The following is a 15,936-nucleotide window of genomic DNA, read 5'->3' as shown; positions in this document are numbered from 1 at the left end:
TTTCAATGCTTTCCTCTCCTCTCTCCGTCCCAACACCTCCATCGCTGCTGTGACGCTCATCTACAGGAAGGGCATTCACCCCACTTAGCAGGCACCAGGAGTGGCGGGGACTGGACTTGCTCCCTTGTTTTGCTTCCCAGTACTCCAGTCCTGTGGTCACTGCCTCCTCGGGTAGCTGGCCCGCGAGTGTGCGTGGCGAGTGACACACCAGCACCTTCCCAGAGCAGCTCACCCTGTGCTGTCGGCTGTGGCAGCTGAGAGCCACACATGCAATTCTGCAGTTACTCGCTGAGATGGAAGATACACGCCAGATTTCTAAAACCTGAAACAGTGACAACAAAGAGAATCTCAAATATCCCATAAGCAATTTTATTTTTTTTAATTTTTTCTTTTTTTTTGAGACAGAGTTGTACTCTTATTGCCCAGGCTAGAATGCAGTGGTGCGATCTCAGCTCACCGCAACCTTTACCTCCCGAGTTCAAGCGATTCTCCTGCCTCAGCCTCCCGAGTAACTGGGATTACAGGTGTGTGCCACTACACCCAGCTAATTTTTGTATTTTTAGTAGAGGTGGGGTTTCACCATGTTGGCCAGGCTGGTCTTGAACTGCTGACCTCAGGTGATCCACCCACCTCGGCCCCTCAAAGTGCTGGGATTACAGGCGTGAGCCACATTGCCCAGCCCCATTAACAATTTGTATGTGAATTATATGTCAAAATAATAATATTTGGAATACATAGGTTTAAATAAAATATATTTTAAAGATTACTTCACCTGTTTCTTTTTAGTTTTTTGTTTTTTCTTTTTCTTTTTCTTTTTTTTTCTTTTTTATGAGTTGGAGTCTTGCTCTGCTGTCAAGGCTGGAGTGCAATGGCCCAATCTCCACTCACTGCAGCCTCTGCCTCCTGGGTTCAAGCCATTCTCCTACCTCAGCCTCCTGAGTAGCTGGGATTACAGGCATGGGACACCACACCCAGCTAATTTTTGTATTTTTAGTAGAGATCGGGGGGTCTCATCATGTTGGCCAGGCTGGTCTTGAACTCTCGACCTCAGATGACCCACCCACCTCGGCCTCCCAACATGCTGGGATTACAGGCGTGAGCCACCAGTCTCTTTCTAGTTTTTTTAATGTGGCTACTGGAAAATTTGAAGTTACGTCTGTGGTTCTCATTATTTCTATTGGACGGGCTGGTCTAGGGTGAAATACCAGCCATTACTTAGCAGGGCTCCAGGGACTACAATGCCACCCCTTAGCCTGTTTGAAATCGCTCCAGATCATGGCCTTGAGGCTCATCTCTCAAGTGGTGATTTCCACCCACACAATAAAGGTGGGATTAAGGGGGGAAAGTTTTAAAAAATTCCTTTCTAACTGCTTGATTAGTTTGTATTACAGGTCCCTGGGAACTATGTTCTTTTAGGCTTCAGTTGCTATCGATGTGGTGGCCCCCAAGAAGCATGTTTATGACTACTGCTATTATAGCACCAACATTAGTAATAACTGTGATAATCATCTGGTGAGCCAGGCAAGTAAAATACTCCAGGAGAGTGAGAAGGGTGCCCATGAACTCAGGGTGCTGCTGGAGTGTGTGTCTGGAAAATAAGCTCTTCCAGGAGCTAAGTGATGCCTTGAAGTCCTGAAAGAGTTACCAGGAAGGAATATATGGCCAGACAATGTTTTCCTTAACTCCAGGTGGCCGTGCATAGACACTCGTGGATGTATATAAACATTGCTCCAAATCTGTCTGTGCGACCCCATTTCTTTGACTGTGTTATAAACGGCTCCAGTATGTTACGCTTTCAAATGCTGAAGTGGCCAAACCCCCACCTGTAGAGCTCACAGCTCCCTGACAGTTCCTTGGGAGGGTGGGGCAGGAGCTCCAGGTCTCAACCTTCGCTACTGGAGTAGCTTCCCACCGGGCACCCTGTCTCAGAGTTCTCTGTTTCCCATCTCTCAGCCTCACTGCACATTCCTCTTCCAGAAACGTGGAAGGCTCCGTGTGACTGGCCTGGTTAGAAACTTTCAATGAGCCTCTGTGGTCTGAAGGATAGATCCCAAACTCCCTGGAACTCAGGCCCTCGTCAGGCTGGCCCCTGTTTCCTTCTCTTTCTTTTATCTCACCATTCCACGCATTGTTCAAGCCAGCCGATGGGCCACTGTTCATTCCACAGACATGGAATGAAGGCGGATGTGTCCCGCACTTTCCTAGGCCTTGGGGCTACAAGCAGACGCCTTTCCTACACTCAGGAGTCTACCGTATGGTGAGAAAATAATTAAGCAATCACTGTTGCCATGGTAACTAGGATGAAGGCTTACGGGGGCTGGAGAAGTCCTGTCCTTAGCTCTCCATGAACCCTTGTTCTCCACCTCGAGTGATGCTCCTCAATGACAGAGCTGTCACCTCCCCAGAGGACCCACCACACCACTCAGCACGGTGAAAGTGCCCAGAGAATTCTCGGCAGAGATGATTGGTGACAAAATATCAGAAGTGGATGGGCTCTTCCAAGCCGTGTGATCGGTGGTTCTTCAAGTTCGTGCCCAGCAGTTCAGGGCTCAGAAGCACCTGGTGAGGAAGGGCTGGGGGACAGTGCCGGGGGTGTGGGGCCTCAGGCCATCCCTGCAGGCTTTACGAGAGGCCTTCACTGCAGGACCCTGCCTATGAATTTGACCTGATACCACAGACCATGCACCAACCTGCTGGGTCAGGTGCGTTTTCACAAAATGCTTTTTTATTTTATTGATTGATTGATTGAGACAGGGTCTTGCTCTGTTGCTCAGGCTGGAGCACAGTGGGCGCAATCACAGCTAACTGCAGCCTTGAGCTTCCAGGCTCAAGCGATCCTCCCCCCTCAGTCTTCCAAGTAGCTGGGACTATAGTTGTGCATCACCAGCCTTGGCTAATTTTTTAAATTTTTGTACAGATGAGTGTCTCGTTGTGTTGCCCAGGCTGGTCTCAAACTCCTGGGTTCAAGCAATCCTCCCAACTTGGCCTCCCAAAGTGCTGGGATTACAGGCGCAAGCCACTGCGCCCCACCAAATTCTCAAATGCTTTCTATCAGCTGATCTTAGTCAGGTCCACGTCAGTCCCTCAAGGATGCTCTTATAATATTAGACCTCAAGAATGGCAAACAACGGCTCCATCTCCTTCCTCGGGCAGCTCTGCGCCTGTGCCCCCTCCCTGCTGCAGGGACTTCCCGAACGTACAGAGAAGAGCCACATGTGTTAAGCCAAAAAAAAAAAAAAACAAAACAAAGTCCTGGTATACTCTTCTCTTCTCACAGAATGTAAGTGAGGAGTGCCACTCAAATGATTCTTTCTAAGCTGAGGGATCCTTGTCACAGCTGCTAAAAGAATGTTGGCTGGCAACTTTTGAATGACATCAACTGAAAAGTAAAAAATAGGTTGGGCGCGGTGGCTCACGCCTGTAATCCCAGCAGTTTGGGAGGCCAAGGCAGGCAGATCACCTGAGGTCAGGAGTTCGACACCAGCCTGGCCAAGATGATGAAACCCCGTGTCTACTAAAAATGCAAAAATTAGCCAGGCGTGATGGCCTGTGCCTGTAACGCCAGCTACACGGGAGGCTGAGACAGGAGAATTACTTGAACCTGGGAGGCCGAGGTTGTAGCCAGCCAACTCCAGCCTGGGCGATAAGAGCGAGACTGTCTCAAAAAAAAAAAAAAAAAAAAAAAAAAAAAAAGAAAGAAAGAATAAAGGAAAAAAAGAAAAGTAAAAAATAAAGTAAAACTCTTTCTAACCAACCATCCTACTTCCTGTAGCTATATAATTGAATTCCAGAATATTTTCTCACTGCTGAAACATAATGTGGATTTAAACTATTTTTAAAAATATGATAAAAGGGCTTTCTACCTCATCCTTTCTAAGACTCCCAAATCCTGATTACTGAAATAAAAATGTTCCCAATGTAATTTTTTTTCTAAGACAGTCTCTTACAGGAATTACTACCAGGGCTAAGCCAAAACAACACTGTGAATTTGGCTTTCCTACCTCACATCACACTGTTCCCTTTCTCCCTCCAGGGCCCTGTTCATCCCCAGGATACAAGGATGTTAGGCTGTCCCTCCAAAGTCTCCTGTTCTAGAACAAAATCATTTGATAAAAACCAACTCTTAACAAGGTTTTAGGAATTTCAGCAGTGCCCCCTCAGCAGGAGCATTTGTGTTTTCAGAGAGATGAGAGAGAGAGAGAACCAAGAATATATCACTCCTGGTGGCACACATCATCTGTAGGGTGAAGAGCCTTTGAAATCTTTCTAATCATACCTCGTGGTTGGAGGCCTGGCTGCCCAAATATTTCCAGCCTTCTGGAAAATTAAAATAGAGGGAGTTTCATGTAGGCACACTAAGGCATACTGTTTAAGACTGACTGACAAAATGTTGGTAACAGCTGAAGCTGAAAGTTGGGTACCTGGAAGTTCATTATGCTATTGTCTACTTTTTAGATGCTCAGAAATGTCCACCATAGGAAGTTAAAAAGTGCTCTTTAACCAACACCTGAGGTGGTGATTATGTTGGAATTTGGGATGTATGTAGATTGGAAGAGTGAATAAAAAGATTCTGTTGAGTTTGAAATATATTGCTTCCTTTGGTCAGCTTATAACTGAAAGTTTCATTTTGAACATGAGGAATTAGCTTAAATCATTGGACAAAAATGTGCCACAAATCCAGTTCCTTTCTCTCTATTAAAATAATATCTTTATAATCCAGGAAGTAAAGTATCATTATGCGAAAAGGGAGGGATCTTTGTACACAGTCCAGGCCCTTCAAAGAGATTACCAGACTTTTCGTGTATGCAAAATAACCACAGTCCCGGGCTGGCTCCAGCTCTTGCCAGCGTCAGTGGTGAAACCTGCACTAGGAGACATGCAGGGTCCCCTGAGATAGTCATACATGCTTTACAGACTCATGAAGGTAAGGCTAATTATTGTTTCATAATCTGAGAAACCTGTCACTTGATGATCTAAAATTATGGTCATCGGAGACTAGTTTAATAGATGACAGTGTGCCTTATCTCTAGGATAACTTGCATGCAAATACACAAAGCAAAACTAGGCTATCCCGAAATCTTAGGGAATGAGTCATTTTTTGCTCTCGATGTTACTGATATCCTTCAGGAAATAAAACTTGAACCATTATGTATACAGATTCCTTCAAAAAGCTGTGAACTTCTTCATCGTGCTGCAGTTGATCGTGGGCTGTCCTTGTCTTGGTGGCTTCAGGACGTGCTGATGAGCACAGTTTCTCAGTGTCAGGGGAGCTGTGGATGGGGCTGTCATCTCTGACATGAATCAGTCTGACATTTGGGCCTCTGCAAAGCTCCTCTTCCAGCTGCTTGGATATCAGTTCCCTCCGCTACCCTCTCTCAAGGTGCTGGTTTCCAGCGCTGTCCCCCTGGCTCTGCCTTTTGATTTGTCTTTCTAGTCTTCTATGGACTGGAAAGCAGATCGCCTACCCTTTCAGATTTGTGTATAAAGTCGGAGTAAATAGATTCTAAAAGAGTCTGAATGAGGGGCTCACCTAACAAGCCACGAGCTGTGCTTTAGCGTTGAATCTGACGAAATTCTTTCTGGTGGATCAGAGGCCAGTGTTCTTTTTTAAATTTATTTATTTATTTTTGAGATGGGGTCTCGCTTGGTCGCCCAGGCTGCAGTGTAGTGGCACAATCTTTGCTCACTGTAACCTCTGCTTCCCAGGTTCAAGAGATTCTCCTGCCTCAGCCTCCCGAGTAGCTGGGATTACACGTGTGTGCCACCACGCCCAGCTAATTTTAGTATTTTTAGTAGAGACAGGGTTTCACCATGTTGCCCAGGCTGGTGACAAACTTCTGACCTCAGGTGATCTGCCCGCCGCCACCTCCCAAAATGGTGGGATTACAGGCATGAGCCACCGTGCAGAGGCCAGTGTCCTAAAAGGACAAGGTCTTATCATCAAAGTAACTTATATGATCCTGGTAAGCATGACATTTCTGTGTTATATTTTGAACTCCATGTTGCTTTTCTTATTTGTCAACATTATAGTGTTTTCCCTGCCAGACTTCGCCACAGCAAACAATAAATAGCCAGACTCAAAGACATCACATTATTATTTTTTTTTTTTTTCATGTTTTATTTTTTTGAGATGGAGTTTCTCTCTTGTCACTCAGGCTGGAGTAAAATGGTGCAATCTCGGCTCACTGCAACCTCTGCCTCCTGGGTTCAAGCAATTATCCTGCCTCAGCCTCCTGAGTAGCTGGGACTACAGGCACCCACCACCACACCTGGCTAACTTTTGTATTTTTAGTAGAGATGGGGTTTCACCATGTTGGCCCGGCTTGTCTCTAACTCCTGACCTCAGGTGATCCACCCGCCTCGGCCTCCCAAAGTGCTGGAATTACATGTGTGAGCCACAGCGCCCAGCCAACATCACATTATTGAGGAAGTTAATGTCCACGGATCCAAATGATATAGATGAATTATTTTTAAATATTTTAAATATGTTTAAGGTTGTGCGCGTGTGTTTTAATTGCTCAAGAGGTGATGAGGTAGCGTAGAGGTGGTGAGAGGCAGGACAGCATAGTATTAAGAGCCAGACCATCTCCTTGGTGAAAGGAAGACAAGATATGTTTGCTAGGTGTTATATGAGCTTGTGTTTCTAAAGCATTTGGGAAGCATTAACTCTTATTTTCAGGCAGGGAGCAGAATGAACTGGGACTGAAGATTGGTTCCGGATCAGAACAAGAGTAAATCTCCCCTACCCTTTCTCTCTGCCTCGGGTAAAGGGGAAAAAAAAAGAAATAGTATAGTAAATATGGACAATTTTACTGTATAATAATCTTTTTCTTATTAAACACTTAAAACTATTTTTATTATGTTAAAATGCTTTTTTTTTTTCTTTTGAGACAGAGTCTCACTCTGTCCTCCAGGCTAGAATGCGGTGGCATGATCTCAGCTCACTGCAATCTCCGCCTCCCAGGTTCAAGTGATTCTCCTGCCTCAGCCTCCCAAGTAGCTGGGATTACAGGCATGTGCCACCACGCCTGGCTAATTTTTGTATTTCTAGTAGAGACAGGGTTTCACCATGTGCCCAGGCTGTTCTCAAATTCCTGACCTCAAGTGATCTGCCAGCCTCGGCCTCTCCAACTGCTGGGATTACAGGTGTGAGCCACCGTGCCTGGACAAATGCTTTTTTGTTTTTAACTAAACACTGATAATTTATGACTAATAATTTTAATAAATAATAGTATAGCAAACACGGAGAAGGAAGAAAGAAGCCATGGGGATACTTAGAAGCTATTTGTGTCTATTTGTAAAATAACCATTGCCTAAAACAGAACTCTAACTTAAATACTGATGGCAACTCAATAATCTGCCAACATCTGACAAGAAAAATGCAGAAAAAAGAAAGAAAGAGGGAAAGGGTAGTGAAAATGTCAAGATAATAGAAATAAGAAAGCACTTCAAAGGTGCCTTAAGCAGCAGTGAGACCCCACTGCTCCTTCTGAGATATGTCGTGAATGTACATAGAGAATTCCTACCGAGGAGTAAGAAATGAAATAATTGGGTTCAGAAATGAGGACTTCTTGAGGGAGCAGTGAGGTTGGCTGACTTTTTCTTTAGTTTCATGGTCTCATGAAATGCAAACTCACTTCAAGGAAGTACAATCTTAAGCTGTTCATTAAATACCGATTTGGTAAATGAAAGGACAAAGCCTGAAGATGTGGCATCATTAATTTTTTTACTCCCAACTGTTGGTTGAGTCATTTCCAAAGACAGACTGCAAACCCCTTGAGCTGTGGCTGGAAATGAGGAATGAAGATTAGCTTAAGTGCTGACATTTTTTCTCAGTCGAGACCTGGGGTGCTGGACACAGGGTAGAACTTTCGAAGCATTCACTGAAAGCCAAACAGTAGCCAAGAAAAGTTAAGACATAAGAAGGCCCCTGTCTCCTGCACAGGCATGGGGAGGTCCTCTCCCTGCGGCTCAGTTTCTGGGCTGTCAAAACATGAAGAAACAAGATGGTTGGTGGTTTTGTGTTGTAAACATTCAGCTCCAACACACACCTCAGTTCGTTAAGCAGTGAGGCGAGGAGGATGATCCATTTTGACTCATGCTGCCGAGGTGGCGGAAATCCTCCTGAAGACAGCAGGAGGGATTCAGTGAGACCAAATTACCCAGGTGTCTGTGGAAATGGGTGGGGAGAGAAAGTGATTCATGTCAGGACTAAGATAGCCTGATTCGTGTCTTTATGAACTCCAAGTGGTCCAGAGTCCATTTTCCAAAGTCATCATGAAAGAGGAAGTTGGTTTCAGTAAATAGAAAGTAAACCATGTTGGAACTACACACACAGGTGAGACTCAGGTGAGCAAGGTCCTGGGACTGCATGCCCAGGAGAGGTGAGGGCTGCCAGCACAGCCAGCAGACTCGGTGCCCAGAGACCTCACTTGATCACACACCTCAGGGGAACTCATGTGCATAGCGAAAAGAGAAAGGGGGTGACAAAGTCGGGGGGACTTTGGCCTTTGTTACTTTTTTTTTCTTTTCTTTTTTTAGACAGACTCTCACTCTGTTGCCCAAGCTGGAGTGTGGTAGCACAATCTAACCTCACTGCAACCTCCACCTCCCTGGTTCAAGCCTCAGCCTCCTGAGTAGCTGGGACTACAGGCGCCCACCACCATGCCTGGCTAATTGCTGTATTCTTAATAGTTTAATAGAGACGAGGTTTTGCCATGTTGGTCAGGCTGGCCTCGAACTCTTGATCTCAGGTAATTCGCCTGCCTCGGCCTCCCAAAGTGCTGGGATTACAAGCATGAGGCACTGTGCCTGGCCCTTTGTTACATTTTTAAAAATTAGTTCAATTACTGAGGTGTTTTTTTTTTTCCTACATAAAAAAGGGGCAAAAGTTATCCATTTTTCTGACTGCTTTGCTCTTATTATATGGTTCCAGATCTGAGATTGTAGGTTTTATATAACCCCTCACTGATAAAAATTGATATGAGATACATTTTGGTGTCGCGTGTCAATGCTGAAGCGTCTAGCTTGGACTGGACCCATGGTGGGGAGGTTTGGGTGCCCCGAAGGCTGCCTGCCCTGGCTGTTTGCTGGAAAGTCTGTGTGATCACCCACCTTCTCCTGAGCAAGAGAGAGAACCTCCTTGTTCTCCACCCCCACCCCAAAACCTGTCTCAGCAGCCTGGTCTCAGGGAAGTCCCAAGCCTGAGTTGTTGAACTTGCTCTCACAGCATTCCATCGGTTTGGGGAAAATAACTGTCATGTCCTTAGCATTGCCTCTGCTAAAAACCCAAGGGGACTGTGACCACGTGGCAGTGATTTGAAAGAGCACTGGATGTAGAGTTAAAAGACCTAGGGTGTAGTCCCAGCTTTGCACTGACGCTTGATGTGTCCTTGGGCAGGTCACTTGTCCCCAGTGGCCTGCTTGTAAGATAAGGAAGTTGAGGAAAATCTCCAGGGTCCCTCCTCCCTATGAGATTCTTTGAGTCTATGAAGTGCTATTCTGATAAGCTTGCAGACTCTCTGGGAATGTGCCAGGAAGAACTTAGAACCCTTCTTATGACAGGAGCCAGGGCTGCTCAGTCCCCTAGTTGGCCACATGTGTCCAGGTGACAGAGAACACCCATGAGTGCGACAACACAGGTTCTCAGAGGAGGAGGACTCTTCCAGCTTTCTCTCCTGTGTTTCCCAAATCCCCTCCCTTTTGAATAAACATGTTGAGATGGTGACCTGAAACCCCATGTCATGCAGTATTAAGTTACTGAAACCCCTCCTTCTGCCCCGCTGTCCATGTCAGAAGCATTGGATTGGAACTGACTTGAAGGAGACAGAGCAGTAACTCCCACGCCTTCCTCCAATAGAACTATTTTAAACCTTTTGCAGAGAATCCACTCCATGGTTCAGACCTCTATGAAAAAGTTCTCTACTTGTCCCTCTTTTAATGTTTGCCAGCCCTCAATGTTGAGAGCTGACTAGAGGATTAGGACACATTCTAAATATTAGTTAATAATTTGATAATATATGTACCTCATACAAAATTCAAAAGATACGAAAGAACAGTCAAGGTAAAGCAAATCTCTCTCCCAACCCATACTCCAGCCATCTCTTCCCTAGAGGCATCCATGTTCTGCAGATTGTTATGTAGCTGTTCAAAGATACTCCACGTATATATAAGACTTTGTATCTATATTCCTATTTTTTTCTTTTCACTAATGACACAGTACTCACGGTTACACACTTCCTTTTTTCTCTTAAAGCTATATTTGAGAGCTCTTCCATTTTAGTACATGTAGATCTGCCTCATTCTTCTTTAATAGCTGTGTAGTATTCCATTATATAGATGACCATAATTTATTGAACCCTTCTTCTGTTAATAGACATTTAGATGTTTTCCAAAACATTGTTAAGCAACAGTGCTGCAGTGAATATCCTTGTACACGCAACATTGTCTTACCATGTGCTGCCTGACAGTGTGAGCTTTCTTTTCCTGTGTAAATGTCTGTCTTCTCAATGAGTGTGTAACTGCTTACAGAACAGGCACAGACGTTCAAACACAAAACATAGCATTATGCACACAGTATGGCTTTCATCAAATATTGGGTGAATGAATTAAAGCTCCTCAATCATGCCAGTGGTATGGAGAAGCAAATGGTATTTCAAAGGTTAAATGACTTGCCTAAATCAGAGAACCAAATCAAAGGAAACACAAATAAAATAAAACTGATAAAAAATAAAAGCAGATATTTAGAATATGCTTCCCAAAAGTTGAATATTTTTCCAACATTTACGTTCACACTTAGAAGAGAGAACTCCATTGGCTAGCCCAGCAAGGAGAGTAAACCATCCTCTGGAAAAATCGGTCACCTTGGGAGGCGGGCAGATGTCTCCAGCTATTGGAATGCCGTTTGTTAAGTGTTGACTTCAGTTCACAAAACAGTGGCCCAGTGACCTGGAAAAGTTAAGCATCACCAAGAGGGCCTCGATTGGTCGGGAGGGTTACAGTCCCTCCCATGAGGGGATCTAGTGCAGTTCAGAGGAAGATGAAAATGGAGAAGGAAGAGAAGAAGAAGGGAAAAAAACACTCTGGCCACACAACAGCTCTGGAATCAATCAGGAAAAAGGGAGAACGAGTAGATGACTTTAATTGTCCTGCATCAGCTGTCACCGGTGATACAGGAAGAGAATGCCCTTTGTTAACAAACAAGGAGGGTGTTGTTATCATGATATTTAATGAACACTCATTATAACCTGGTAGTACGAAATGTGTGGTCTGATTGGTTGATCTCAAAACAATTATGTCGACATCTCATAACTTAAAGATCATACAGCTTTGTAATTTCGCAACGTATTACTTCTTAAAAACAAGAATAGTTTTTTCCCATGTGCATACGTGTTCTATTAATCTTTACAACCTTTCCAAGATTTCTAAGACCCTTACTTAGAGTGACTGTAGTGTGACACCAATGTTTTCTGAGGTGGTATATTTCCTTTGCCCTCAAGGGGAAGGGAAGGGGAAGAGCATTGGATTGCTTGTTTTCTTTGCTCTTTCTCTCTTTCCTCTTTAGTGACCTGCAGGAGCAGACCCATTAAGTCTAGAGAGAATATTCCAGTTCATCCTTCTATCCACTCCCTAACCAGTAAAAGCCTTGTCATCAGGTTTATGGGCTGGAAAACAACAAGCCAACTCCACAACACCAGGGAATGGGAAGTGTGGATGCCACACAGCACTGAAATAAGAGAGTAATTTGAGGAGCATAATTATCCAAGGTGGCAGTTTGATGAGGGGATGGAGGTTGACACTCCTAAGCTTGAGTCAAGTGCCCTGGAATCTGAGTGGCTATTGAAATGGTCCACATTTCAAGTTCCTGCCTCACGCCAAAGTGCTGACAGTTCCTTCACAACAAGGCCCACCTGAGCACCTGCAGGCCTGACCGACAGGGCAGAGGGCCTCGTGCTGAGTCATTGAAACCTCCCAAAGTTCTGAGCCAAGAGCTACAAGGCAACGCTCCTGTTTCCCTTTGCCACCATGACCAAAACATCCATGCTGGGCAGAGGCTAGAAGAGAGAGCCACCACCAAACGTTTCAACACTATTTTTAATGTTCATACAGCTTTATTAAAATGAGCAATACGCTTCACATTCATTGGTTTGTAGAAATGGACTCAAGAGGTCATTTGGGTTAACTGCTACATTTAACAGATGTGGAAACATGCAGGGAGGTTACATGTCTTGCTAAAGTCACCCAGCCAGCCAAACCAGGATTAAACCTGGGTCTCTTGATCACATGTCCCACCAGTATCCCCCAGAGTATCTTGCTTGTTCCATTTTGTGACACCGATGCTCCCCTCACGTGCCTCCCCAGTATTACTATTGTTCTGGGAATGCACTCTTTTGATATAAAATAATGGTTAGCCTGAAATGGTTTTGTGCCTCCTCATGAGATGCTAGGATGGTTGAAGGCAAAGCCTACGACATCTCAGCAGAGAGTGTTTCATACAATGTTAAAAAAAAAAAAAAAAGCACTTAGAGCTTCTTTTGGTTTGCGATCTTATCCAGAAACTCATGTTTCTGAAGATGTACCTGAAAATGATACTGTAGTTCTATTGCAAGGAACAAACCACCTATTCCTAGACTCTCCTTGATTGATTGATTGATTGATTGATTGATTGATTGATGTTTTTTTGAGACAGTCATGCTCTGTTGCCCAGGCTGGAGTGCAGTGGTGCGATCTCAGCTCATGGCAACCTCTGTCTCCGGGGTTCGGGTGAGTCTCCTGCCTCAGTGTCTTGCGTAGCTGGGACTACAGGTGTGCACCACTACGCCCAGCTAATTTTTGTATTTTCAGTAAAGACAGGGCTTTGTCATGTTGGCCAGGCAGGTCTCGAACTCCTGACCTCAAGCGATCTGCCCACCTCAGCCTCCCAAAGTGCTGGGATTACAGGCGTGAGCCACTGTGCCCGGCCCTCACTGATTTATAATAACTCGTACTTTCATTGTGGGCACAGCCATGTTCAACAATGATTTTTGATGTTGAAACTCCATTCTAGCAATGCTCTTGGGGGCTAGTACAAACATAACAAGTAAAATATGACTTTTCTATCAGACATCGGAACTCTAATATATAGTCAGTATACACTGCTGTTACTTAAGTAACCTTACTAAACCAAAGGTGAATATGTGTGAAGGATCTCCAAACACTCATCAAATTAAATGCTACAAAATGAAAGCTGGGTATTAGTATTTCTAATTTAATAATCCCTCTTAGCCGATATTAATAGAACTAATTTATTTAAAAGAGACAAATAACGTTAATCAGATTGTACATTGCTCTCTCCCTCATGAAGCAAGTATTTCTTTGAGGTCAAGGTCCTGGTCATGTTTGAACCTGGCCCTCATGCCCAGCTTGGCCCATGTTTGAAGTATAATAGGCAGGTAATAAATGTTCGTAGAATGAATCAGTAAAAATGCAGGACTTATCTTTCATTAATACAATGGAAAACCTACAGCTTGAGACCAAAAATTGTTAAAAATCTCAGGATTCATATATTGACTCAACCTATCTGATGAAAGGGATTTAAAATTAAGAGGGACAGTAGGAAGGATTTTGTAAGCACTTTTGTCTTGGGGGGAATGGGTCAAAAGAACACAAGACTACAGGAATTACATTTAGTGGATCCTCCACAAACCCACAAACCTTCTACCTTCATAGCCAGTACATAATAAGCTGTAGTTTGCAGAATAGGTTTAAAACCATGTTTCTCTTTAAAGATCTGTGTATTTTATGGCCTAAGGCTGCTCTGCTGAGGTGGAGTCAGTAGTGACCACAGCATAGGAAGGTCACAGTCCTCGTCACAGTTCCTAGGTGTGTGATGTCAAGGAAGTTCCTTAAAGATAGTAACTGTTTGTGGATTATTTTATATGAGCACTGGGTTAAGGTTTTTTCCTGCATTATCTAATTCATTTGACCTCACTGGGCCTCGGTTTTCTCATATGCAAAATGGGAATAATAAAGTTATCTCGGAGGGTATTTGTGAGGATAAAAGGAGACAATAGTAACTTATACAGCATAAATCAAATGAGAAGCATTATCTTCATAATTATTGCTGTATTGCAGAAATAGCAAAGGCAGTATTTAATGTTCATTTTAACTTTCTGTTTCTTCTACTGGAACAATGAATTTTCAGTGAACACTATAGAGAAAAAAATAGACATGACTCATGAATCACATGTTCTTTGGAACCTCAATCTCTTGCTCTCTTCATTTATCTCATGAAGGAAATGAACCAAAGAAGGAAAAGTCAAGACAAGACTGAGAGAAGACAAAACTTGCTCTAAGAAGCACCCAGCTAATTTCCAGAAAGCTGCTTGTTTGCAGATAGTATGGTGAAATTGTTCTGTGTGTTTTAAAGGGTCTGTAAGATGACTGGAGTGTGATTTGTAGTCTATTCGTGTATTTTATTTCCCTAGCATTTCGATTCTCTTAGGAGTTTCAGAGTAAGAAGTACATTGTAAAAGCCTGGAAGCTTTGTTTTGGGCGGGACTATGGTCTATTGAAAAGCAAGCCAACTTCATTCTAGGCCTTGAAGCTTGACAGTGTCATTTACAGAGTGACACAGTCACGCTATAAGTGACCAGAGACATTCCAGAGTTCATGACTGTTGTTTAACAACAACACTTCAAGGGTGGCTGCAGGCACGAGGCACAACACGCCCGCCCTAGTGTGGTGAATGTGGGGGAACCACTCCCTGCTGGAATGTGGCATTGCTCAAAGGCAGCCGGGCCTTCCTCTATCCCCACCGACCTGGACAGACTGGAGGGACGACTCTATTTTCAGGGAATGACAAATTGATTGTGCTGATTGGGTGAGAGTACTTAACTGCCTCCTGCGCTGCTTCCAAGGACAACCTGCAGGGAAGGTTTGTTTTGAAGTGACTTGTGTAAGGAAGCATTGCAGTGCAATGAGAACCCAAACACCTTGCTACCAAAGAGGACTTCAGCCCAGCCTTGACTAGACCATTCAGGTCAAGGAGCCTTTTATTCCCCATGTTCCTAAAGCCAGCGAGTTACTGGAGAGGACATTCCATTCCACTGACAGAAAGAAGGAGACAAGATGGCAGCTCTAAATTACATGTGCAATAGCCCAGGAGGCTTGTAAACATTTGAGGAGTTGATCGTTATTTTCATTCCTGACTGGTTTGGTGGTGCAAATAACAACTCCATAAATTGCTGAAGCCCAGCCAGAGTGCTGAGGACATGCATTTGTGGTCATGACCCATAGTGAGTGATGAATATTCATGGCAGAGTGAATCTGAACTACTCCTGAAGCAGGTCAGCTGGTGTGTGAACTCAAAACAGGTCTTGGTATGGAAATCAAGTTTATAGACTTAACCGAAGAAAAGTACTCATGGTTAACAGCACGATCAAGAAATGTCACTACCCAGGAGCTGAGGGGGAGGGGAGCAGGGAGCTCTTGTTCCATGGGTATAGAGTTTCAGTTTTGCAAGATGAAAAGCTCTAGAGATCTGCTGCACAACAATGTGCATATAGCTAATCCTACCATACAGTATACTTCACAGTGATTCAGATGGTAAATGTATGTTCTATTTTTTTTTATCACAATAAAAAAGAGAATAGAATGTCTCTATAGAGTCTACTCTAAAAGAGCTCAAACCAAATATGTAGCTGTGTTCCTATTCCCTGCTTCTGCTTCCAATCCACCTCCAGGTAATTTCTGTGCCAGGAAGGCAGGTAAAAGCTATTCTCAGGCCACACAGAGGCCACTGTGGCCACTCTTTGGGCTTTCCAGAAACACAGAACTCTTGAAGTAAATTTTTTGTTGTTGTTCAATGATCTATTCCAAGTTTGTCCAGCTTGTGGCCCGTGGGCCGCACGCAGCCCAGGATGGCTTTGAAGGTGCCCAACACACATTCATAAACTT

This window comes from Macaca thibetana, chromosome 4, assembly GCF_024542745.1.
Source record: "Macaca thibetana thibetana isolate TM-01 chromosome 4, ASM2454274v1, whole genome shotgun sequence".
In the NCBI taxonomy this organism is placed as follows: Eukaryota; Metazoa; Chordata; class Mammalia; order Primates; family Cercopithecidae; genus Macaca; species Macaca thibetana.
Note: the sequence above shows the minus strand (reverse complement) of the source record.